This window comes from Nomascus leucogenys, chromosome X (assembly GCF_006542625.1).
Source record: "Nomascus leucogenys isolate Asia chromosome X, Asia_NLE_v1, whole genome shotgun sequence".
In the NCBI taxonomy this organism is placed as follows: Eukaryota; Metazoa; Chordata; class Mammalia; order Primates; family Hylobatidae; genus Nomascus; species Nomascus leucogenys.
In genome coordinates, this window is record NC_044406.1 from 23,071,466 (window position 1) to 23,080,017 (window position 8,552).

General features: G+C 40.2%; 1 long non-coding RNA gene across 1 annotated transcript; it reads left to right on the forward strand.

The window, feature by feature from the left end:
• The first annotated feature begins 1,911 nt into the window (after positions 1-1,911).
• LOC115833247 lies at positions 1,912-7,781 on the forward strand. The gene is made up of 2 exons (XR_004028679.1): positions 1,912-3,539; positions 3,647-7,781. It is a non-coding gene; the product is annotated as an uncharacterized LOC115833247 (long non-coding RNA).
• Positions 7,782-8,552: the final 771 nt, after the last annotated feature.

Genomic DNA, 8,552 nt, shown 5'->3' on the forward strand with positions numbered 1-8,552 from the left:
ATAATCAGATGGATTTGGCAGCTTTTACCAAAAATGACAGGCAACTTAAAGTGGATAGCTGTAGGTAATTACTAGAGTTATTTAGACTTAATTCTGTGTCTGAATGAATTCAGTGCTTACTGCCAGCCCTTTCGTACAAAGACTCCACATTTGAGAGTTGATGTTTTTATCTTTTTTGCAGACTGGATTACAGCTTCGGTTGGGTTTTCTTGCATATTTACAAATGTATTCCTGTTGCTGTTACTTACGAACAATAACTTGGCTGGCTATTGGATTCTTGGATCATAGCCTTTTTCCTTGAATTCTCTGGAGACATGATGTTATTGCTACTTTATGGTTGTCCATATCTGGTGGTGCTGACAGGTCTGAGTCCTGATGGATTTTTCTTCCCCTTTTGTAGATGAACTGATTGTTTGCCCTGGATACTTGAATTCTTTGTTTATCGTTGAAATTTAGTAACTTCGTTGGAGTATATCTCAGGATTGACTGTTGTCTGTTGCCTTTTTCTGGAATGCAGTGAGCATTAGATATGGTCATTTCAAGCCTCACTGCGTTTTATATCAGTTTAGTCTGTTCTCTTCTTGAAAACTTCATTTTTATATTGGCTCTCTGTCATCTGTCCTTCACAGTTATCTTTCCTTAGATGGCACTCATCTCATCTTTCTTCATTCACGCTGTATGATTTTTTCTCAAGTCTTATCCTCCATTTCACTGACTGACTCAGTTTTCTGTACTGTTGATTCTAGGGCTTGTTCCTTGTAATGTGGCTTCCACTTCTGTTACAGTTTTATTTTATTTTATTTATTTTATTTTATTTTATTTTATTTTTTTCGAGACAGTGTCTCACTCTTTCGCCCAGGCTGGAGTGCGGTGGTGTGATCTCTGCTCACTGCAGCCTCCGCCTCCCGGGTGCAAGCAATTCTTCTGCCTCAGCCTCCTAAGTAGCTGGGACTACAGGCTTATGCCACCATGCCTGGCTTATTTTTGTATTTTAGTAGAGACAAGGTTTCACCGTGTTGTCCAGGCTGGTCTCAAACTCCCGACCTCAAGTGATCTGCTGGTCTCGGCCTCCCAAAGTTCTTGGATTATAGGTGTGAGCCACCACGCCCAGCCTAGTTTCATTTTTTATCTCTTTCTTTCCTTAGCTCATTATGTTGTCCTCTTTGATTTCTTATTTCTTCCAGGGCTGAACAATTTTGTCTACAGTTTTAGTGGTTTATGAGCTCATTCTTTTTCTAGAGTGTATTTATCTATCCTTTGCATCTTTCATTCCTTTTCTTGTATTGTTTTCCTTTTATCTTGATGCACAAGTATCATGATGACCCCTTCTGCTTATTATTTATCTTTGCATGGTACCAGTTTTACCTGGCCTAGAAGAGTGTGGGTAAATCCTCCTTGACTCCTCCTCTTTTGAGCGAGACATGTTTGAAGGATAACCTTAGCACTTGAACCCTAAGGCTAGCTCTTGATGGGTTGTAGTGGTGGAGGGTGTTTTTGGTTTTCATTCTGTTTGGATTTGGGGGAATAAGGAGTGACACGAAGCCTCCTTGGAACATGTTGTCTGTGAGTACCTTCCATAGACACTGTTGAATCCTCTGCCCTGCAGGTGGCCGGGTCCCACTGGGAGACAGATCCTCTTTGCATTTCCCCATTCCCACTAGTTGTCATCCTAGCAGGAACGTGGTGGGTTTGTACTTCTGCCCTCCTGAATTCCATGTAGCACACATTTGTGAGATCGGCTCCAGAGTTGGTTTCTCTCCTCTGGTCCTGCTTCTCGCCGCTCTTCCTCTTTTGGATACCGGAGGGGATGAACACACATGGTTCATCTGAGATCTCAACCTCCCCTCCTCGTTTTTCTGGAAACATGCACGCGCAGAGTGTGCCCAGCTTCTCCCGACTGTTGCCAGTCCTGGGAATCTTCTCATTAACTGCCCAGCAATTGTGGCCACTGGAGACTGGGAGAAATGCCTGGCAAATGCAAGAACTCTTCTTCGATTCATCCCCAACTTGGTTGTGTCTGTCAGACATTGCCCTGGAGTCCGTGGTATGGAGTTGCGGCTTTTACTAGTTTCATTATAGACAGCTTGTTGTTCAACTTTTGGATGTGTGGGTCAGAGGGCAGGAGCGCTTATATAAACATGCGTTTATTCTGCCATCTTTTCAGCAGTCCAGATGCTTAAACATTGACTTTGAAGCTAATGTCCTTCATAATCTACATTTGAGCAAACAGAAGGAAGCAATACTGCCAGCAAGAAAGGACGATTAACAACTTAATCAATACGGGATTTTTGTTTACTGTTCTGTGTGGAAAGATAACTTTTAAGTCAAGTTCCTGTCTCATTGATTAGAGATATCAGTACCTTCTGGTTTGAAAATAGAGGACATATGACATTTTAATGAATTTAAGTTATCAGCCATTGACAATTATTAGTTAGCTGATTAAATAGGATAGAATACTCCAAACTAGCACATCACCAGAGTTACCAAGAGACGCCTAAGCTCTTCTTTATGAACAGGTTGTTGGTGGAGCTGTGCCACTGAGGTGGATTAACATCTCTGACACCTTAACTGTGCCACAGGTTTTCTTACCTGTCTTTTCAATCAACCCATTTTAAAATTTAGTTCATCAAGAAAGAGAAAGGTGTTCAGTCTTCATCAGGATTCCTTTTGGTTTCTCATGAATATATATTCACATGGTTTGGAGACCTTGGAACCCACCACCAAAGCACGCTGAGTTAATGTTTTGAAAGTGCATTCGTAGGTAGATCCTGGGGCTGGGGTTTTATTTGGCCTGTTTGTAGAATTGAAGCCTCCTTGCCTCAGTGGTCAGTACATCCCACCAGACATCCAGCAGCAAGCTTTCGTCACCTTCAGAGCTCTGGCATAATGATCAAGGAGCACTAGTGACAGCCTTGCTGTATGCACCAAGCTCCACCCTGGGCAGTGCCTTTCCCTAACGTCTGTCCTGGTGTGAAATGGAGACTTGAAGACCGGCACCCACATGTAAGAGAGGTTAATGAAGGGAGGGTGGCAGAGGAGTCATGTGAAGGAAAGCTACCTTTAGTCCTCCATTGCAATACTGTCCAGTGTCTCCAGTGTGCTAGAAACTGTGCTGAATGCTGGGCACGTGGCAGGGGTCAAAGCAGACAGAAATCCCTGCCTCATGAACCCACTTTCTTTTAGGGGAGACAGACTAGAAACACAAAAAGGACATTGAATAGTACAATTGAGAGATGAGTCCTATGGAGAAAAATCCAGCCAGAAAGGGAGATGCAGGAGATAGCACCAGATCTTCTCGATGTTGTTTTCATCATGGACAGATGCGTTCCTTAGAAGATGAAGTGCTAGTGATTCCTGACTTTTTCTCACCTTCACATCGATTGATCTGAATTTGGAGAGTCTGTTTTCTGTGCCTGGCTCTGCACTCAACTCTGCAGGGGACCCTGTCGAGGTCCCCACACTGTGGCTTCAGGTAGACAGAGCGGATGGGAGCCCATTTCAGTTCATTGTCTTGCTGACCAACGGGGAACTGTGGTCAGGTGAGAGGAGGCAGCTTTTACAATCAGACTTCATTGAATAGTGTGGGCTGCTGTTTCCTTGTAACAAAACCCCATAATGACGGCAGTTTCCGGATGTGTCTTTTTAGGACTTCAGAACTCATTATTTGAATAGAAGTTTAAAGCATCTGGATGATGATGCTGTAGCTAAAACAGCTGCTTGTCAGAAGAGACCCTGTTTAACACTTCTAAACTTGTTTTAGAGGTGGAGGAAAGGATAATCTGGGAAGGCCTCCATCTCAAGTCCACAGGTTGGTATCAGCTGTGTTCATCCCCGAAAAGGAAAATAAAATGACAACAATATTTTGGTCACAGAATTCCTGAGAAACCTTGTTTCTACCTTTCTGTCTCTAAGATAGGGACATGAATTCCCCATGATCTGGGTGATAGGGTTAGGGCGGCCAGGACACTGTTACTTTGTGTGTGACACAGGTGGCTCCTCATGACAGTTCCTCCATACCTTAGAACATGTTGTCTGTCTGGTCATCCCTGGGGGTAGAGCTGAGTGACCCAGCAGTGGGAGATTTAATGACTGGAGAAGATGATGGGATGTGTTTAATTATCCCCAGGGGTAGGGCCAATTTGTCACCCTTTAAATAAACGTATTTGCATATAAACTAAAGCACCTTAGGGCATCATTACGGAAAGTGTCTAAGCTAAGCAAATGTCTGATACAGTTATGTGCCTGCATTAAAAGAAAGCAGCCCCTTTATCTTGCCTTAATATCCTTACAGTGTTTTAGTAAGTTCATAATGCATCCTGTATGTGCATTTTTTGGCATAAAACACTGAAAGGTGGAGAATTGACTTCAGTTCTCTCCATCCTTTCCCCTTAAGTGTTGGTGGCGCTGCAGGGGCAGCATGCCTCCCATTGGAAGTGGTGACTTCCTCTTTGATAGAGGTTTGCCTGTCTCTTGAAAATGAAAAGAAGCAGAGATTGATCTCTGGAGTCCCATGGTCCAGTTTGGACTATTCGGAATATTTTTTATGGGATGTTAAAAACAATATTAGAGACGTGAGATAGTAAATTTGTGGTAATACCGGATCCAGGAAGCTTACAGTGAAGAGTATGAACTTAACCTGAAAAGTATTTCTCTGTTCTATAAATCTCTCAGTGACATTTGGATTAATCAAGCATAATTAAATGTAGTTAGATTTTTGTCAGATTGTAGTTCAAAATAATATTCATCTATGGAGAGGGTAATATATTCTGTAGAAATTTTATTAAGCACTTTAGTTAAGCAAACACTAAGGAGAACAAAATCAACCTCAGGAAGGTTAATTACTAAAAAAATCACAAAGTATAGTAGATTATGTAAATCGTTTTAATTTTGAATACCATGGCTTGAGCTTTAATTTACATAGAGAGGTATTTTGGATTTGTTTTTCACATTATATTTTCTAGTACAGGATTGCAATTGCATTCTTGAAAAGTTCTACTCATTTTAGGATTCCATTAAGTTTGCTTAACTTTTTTCATGTTACAATTTCCAAAAGCAAAGAATTACAATTGTATTCTAGCTAATTATTTTAATGTTTCACTAACTTTGTGTATATTGTAAGACCATATTTTTATTTCTATACAAATGATGATTTTAAGAGAAGTATCAGGAGAGAGAATGTATATGAAAGCATCGCGCCCACGCCTGGCCTTGCAATAAGTGTTCATTTAAAAGAAACACATTTACAAAGGTAAAACATAAGAGTTTAGACTATAGCGATAAATCTTTTTATTTTAGTAATTTCTTTAAAGGGAAAAGTAAAGAGATCAAAATGATTTTATATGTATTTTTTTTGTACTCAGAGAATTACATTTTCACTACCCCCGCCTGTCTCAGGGAATAGCCTTTGATAAGAGTCCCATGGAAATCTCTGGAACTCTGTTACAGTGTGTTCAGATTTGTTAGTTCCTATGTAAATTTCAGAGATAGAGCTTCAAAACTAGAGTATTGTAATCTCAGGAACATAAGATTATCCAAGAAGCCTGAACCTTGCTCTTTTCATGATAAATGACATCCAAATTTCTTTTGTCTAGGAGATAAGCATAGATCCCTTTTATCACGCTTCTCTGAGATTTTCACAGAAAAACTCTGCAATTTGATTTTGTTTGATAATTTTGCTTTTTGGCTTTTCAGTGACGACTCTATTTTCCATTGGAACTGACTCCTTTGGGGATAATAAGCTTTCACTTAAAAGAACATTCCATTAGATAGTTCTAAGTTCAATGAACCTAAAAGTGGCTACTTAATTTGAGTAATCTGGATAACTTTTGCAAATGGGTCAAAACAGCACAAGTATCAACAATCACGTATGTACTGAGTAATATTTGCCCTCCAGTTAGCAAAGTCAAGAAATGTCTAACTGGCACATAGCACTGGTTTTAACTACTCTTTAGTTCATCTTTGCCTTCCAAATTGGTTGAAAATGGCAAGCTTAGAATGGAATGCATATGAATAACAGAACCACTTAATGTTTTAAAATATTCATACCTTGAGATTCTTTTTGAGAGAAAAAAAAAGAATCTTAACATCCAATTCTAGTTGTTTTGGCTTTTCACATATACTAGACATGAAAAAGGCAGTTACAAAAGTGAAATCCGATTGGAAGTCAGTGGTGTCCGCCATTGAGCCGTGCTAAATGTCGTGTCACAAAAGGAGTTTGTGAAAACAGGATGAGTAGAAAATATTATACTGTTGTTTCTATCGCGGCACCGCTTTTTTATAAATTCCATTTGCTTTTTGTCATCTGAACTGTTACAACCATGGGAAACCTCAGTCCATATTTTTAAAAGCACTATATACTTACAGGAAAAACCGACTTATGCCTTCATTGAAAAAGTTGAAGTTAATATCCCAAATGTTTAATGAGCATGTTTTAGAATATTTACAGCTAAAGTCTGTCACTTTAGGGATTTGACAAAACTTGAGACTGCCTGCCGCTGAAGAGGGACCAGGCAGAATCTTCTCAGCCTTGTAACCAGCGTTAAAAAAATATAAGGGGCTTGATGAGATCCTAGATCTGCTCCTTTTCTCCTAGGTGCCTGGGTAACTCCTGGGGAAAGCATCACATTAAGTCCTTTGGTATCATGCTTTTCAAGCAAGGTATGTGATTTTGACCAATTAATTGTGCATCTATTTAAAAATTACCAAGTGTATCTTGACTCTTGAGTGGACAGTCAAGGCAAAGTTTACTTAGGAGATATAAAGTATGGAGGTTTTAAAAAATTCAAATTGACTTTATTCACTGTTGGAGGAATTGAATTCTATTGCCTCCCTCATTTCCATTATGTTCATTGTTACAATTGTGATGCTCTGTTCTCATTGTGATGCTCAGTTCTTGTGTAGAACTGAGTGCTACACTCTGATTAGAAACTGGAGTTGTGCTTGAGTCAGTCCTGGAAAACAGGACCCATTTTTAAGAAGAACGAGCATACCACTTTGGCATTCTGGCTGACCCTAATTTCCGCACAGTTCCTTGGTGTTAAAATCATTTGAGGTCATAATTGCTGCTTATGGTTTATATACACACCATCTGCTGCTCTAAGTTCACATCCTCTCAAAAGTATGCAAGTGCTTGAAATTTAAATATTTCCCAGATCTACAACAACTTGTGACTACCTAAGAAATGCTTGAACCAAATAAGAAACAGCACTGTGGAATAAAATATACCATTGTGAACATATCTGATGCTGCAATGAAATGTAAAGTTCCTTACTTTGCTGATTTTTCATCATAACTCCTTGACTCATAAAAGCGGTGTCTAAACTGGGAACAGCTGCTAATAGAGTAAAAGTATTATACATGAAATAAAAGTTCATTACAATATTTGTACTCATAAGTCAAAATCTGACCTGGTTCGCTTTGTGCCTCTGTCAGCCTACTTACAGTGATAAACGTACACACAAGTCCAGTGTTCCCAAGGAGCTTTGTTTATAGAAAGAAGCTCGGTCCCCTCAGTTCTATGCTGTTCTGTGGCCTGGTTGGTACACGCCGTCATGATGAAGGATGACTTTGGTTTGAGATAATTTGTCACTCCACATTCCATGGAGAAAAGTGTTTCATTTTGATGGTTGGAAAAACATGACCAGAGAAGTGTGTGACTCAGATAACGTTCTGCGAAAGTTGCAGAGCAATCTGTGGTGTCTGTCATAGCCCAACTAGTCCTGGAGCACATGGACAATTCTGTACCCCAATAATCAGAACAATAAAATGGTAGCTGTGATTCACTGTGCGTCACTGTGGTGTTTTGTGAGCCCTGGTCTATTTCTCATCACTCCCACCTATAAACTTCTCTCTCTTGGTTTCTGAAATTCAGTACATTAACAGCACCAAGCACCTTTGCAACTTGCTGGGAATAGACAAGGATGCTTGCTTATAGTCTTATGATTGAGCAAAGGAAAATAGGTTATTGGGAGTCCCTAGCAGGGAACATGGAGCTCACCTTTTTTGGGGAGCATCCTATGGGTGAAATATAGTAGCTGTATAATAGTAAACTGTGATAGAGTTGGTATTTTTCAAAATATGGTCCATGGATAGAAGAAAGAGGGCCATACACTGTACTGTCTAAGTCAGGACACTTTTGAGAATGAAAAAGAGCACTATTAACAATTGTTTCTGTAAACCGTGTAAGCAGGTGTACACTGGCACTGTCCTGGGCAAACTGAGATGGCCTGGCCATGACCCACCCACACCAGAACGACCTGAAATGCTGGCTTATGCAGATTCCTGGGCCCTACCTCAGCTCTTCTACTGATTGATTCTCTAGGGGGTAGTGGGAGGCCCAGGAATCTATATTGACAAATGCTCCAGGGGAATTGTTTTAAAAACTAACTTTGCAAGCTGCTGCCACACGGCATCTTCAGAAGACAAACAACTTGAGTTTTTCAATGGAAGTGCTATTGGTTCCATGGTCTTTTATAATGAACTGGGCAGCACCGACACCAGAACCCAGTGCCTCCAAAGACATTTGGCTGCAGTTAAGTGCTTCCCGAATAATT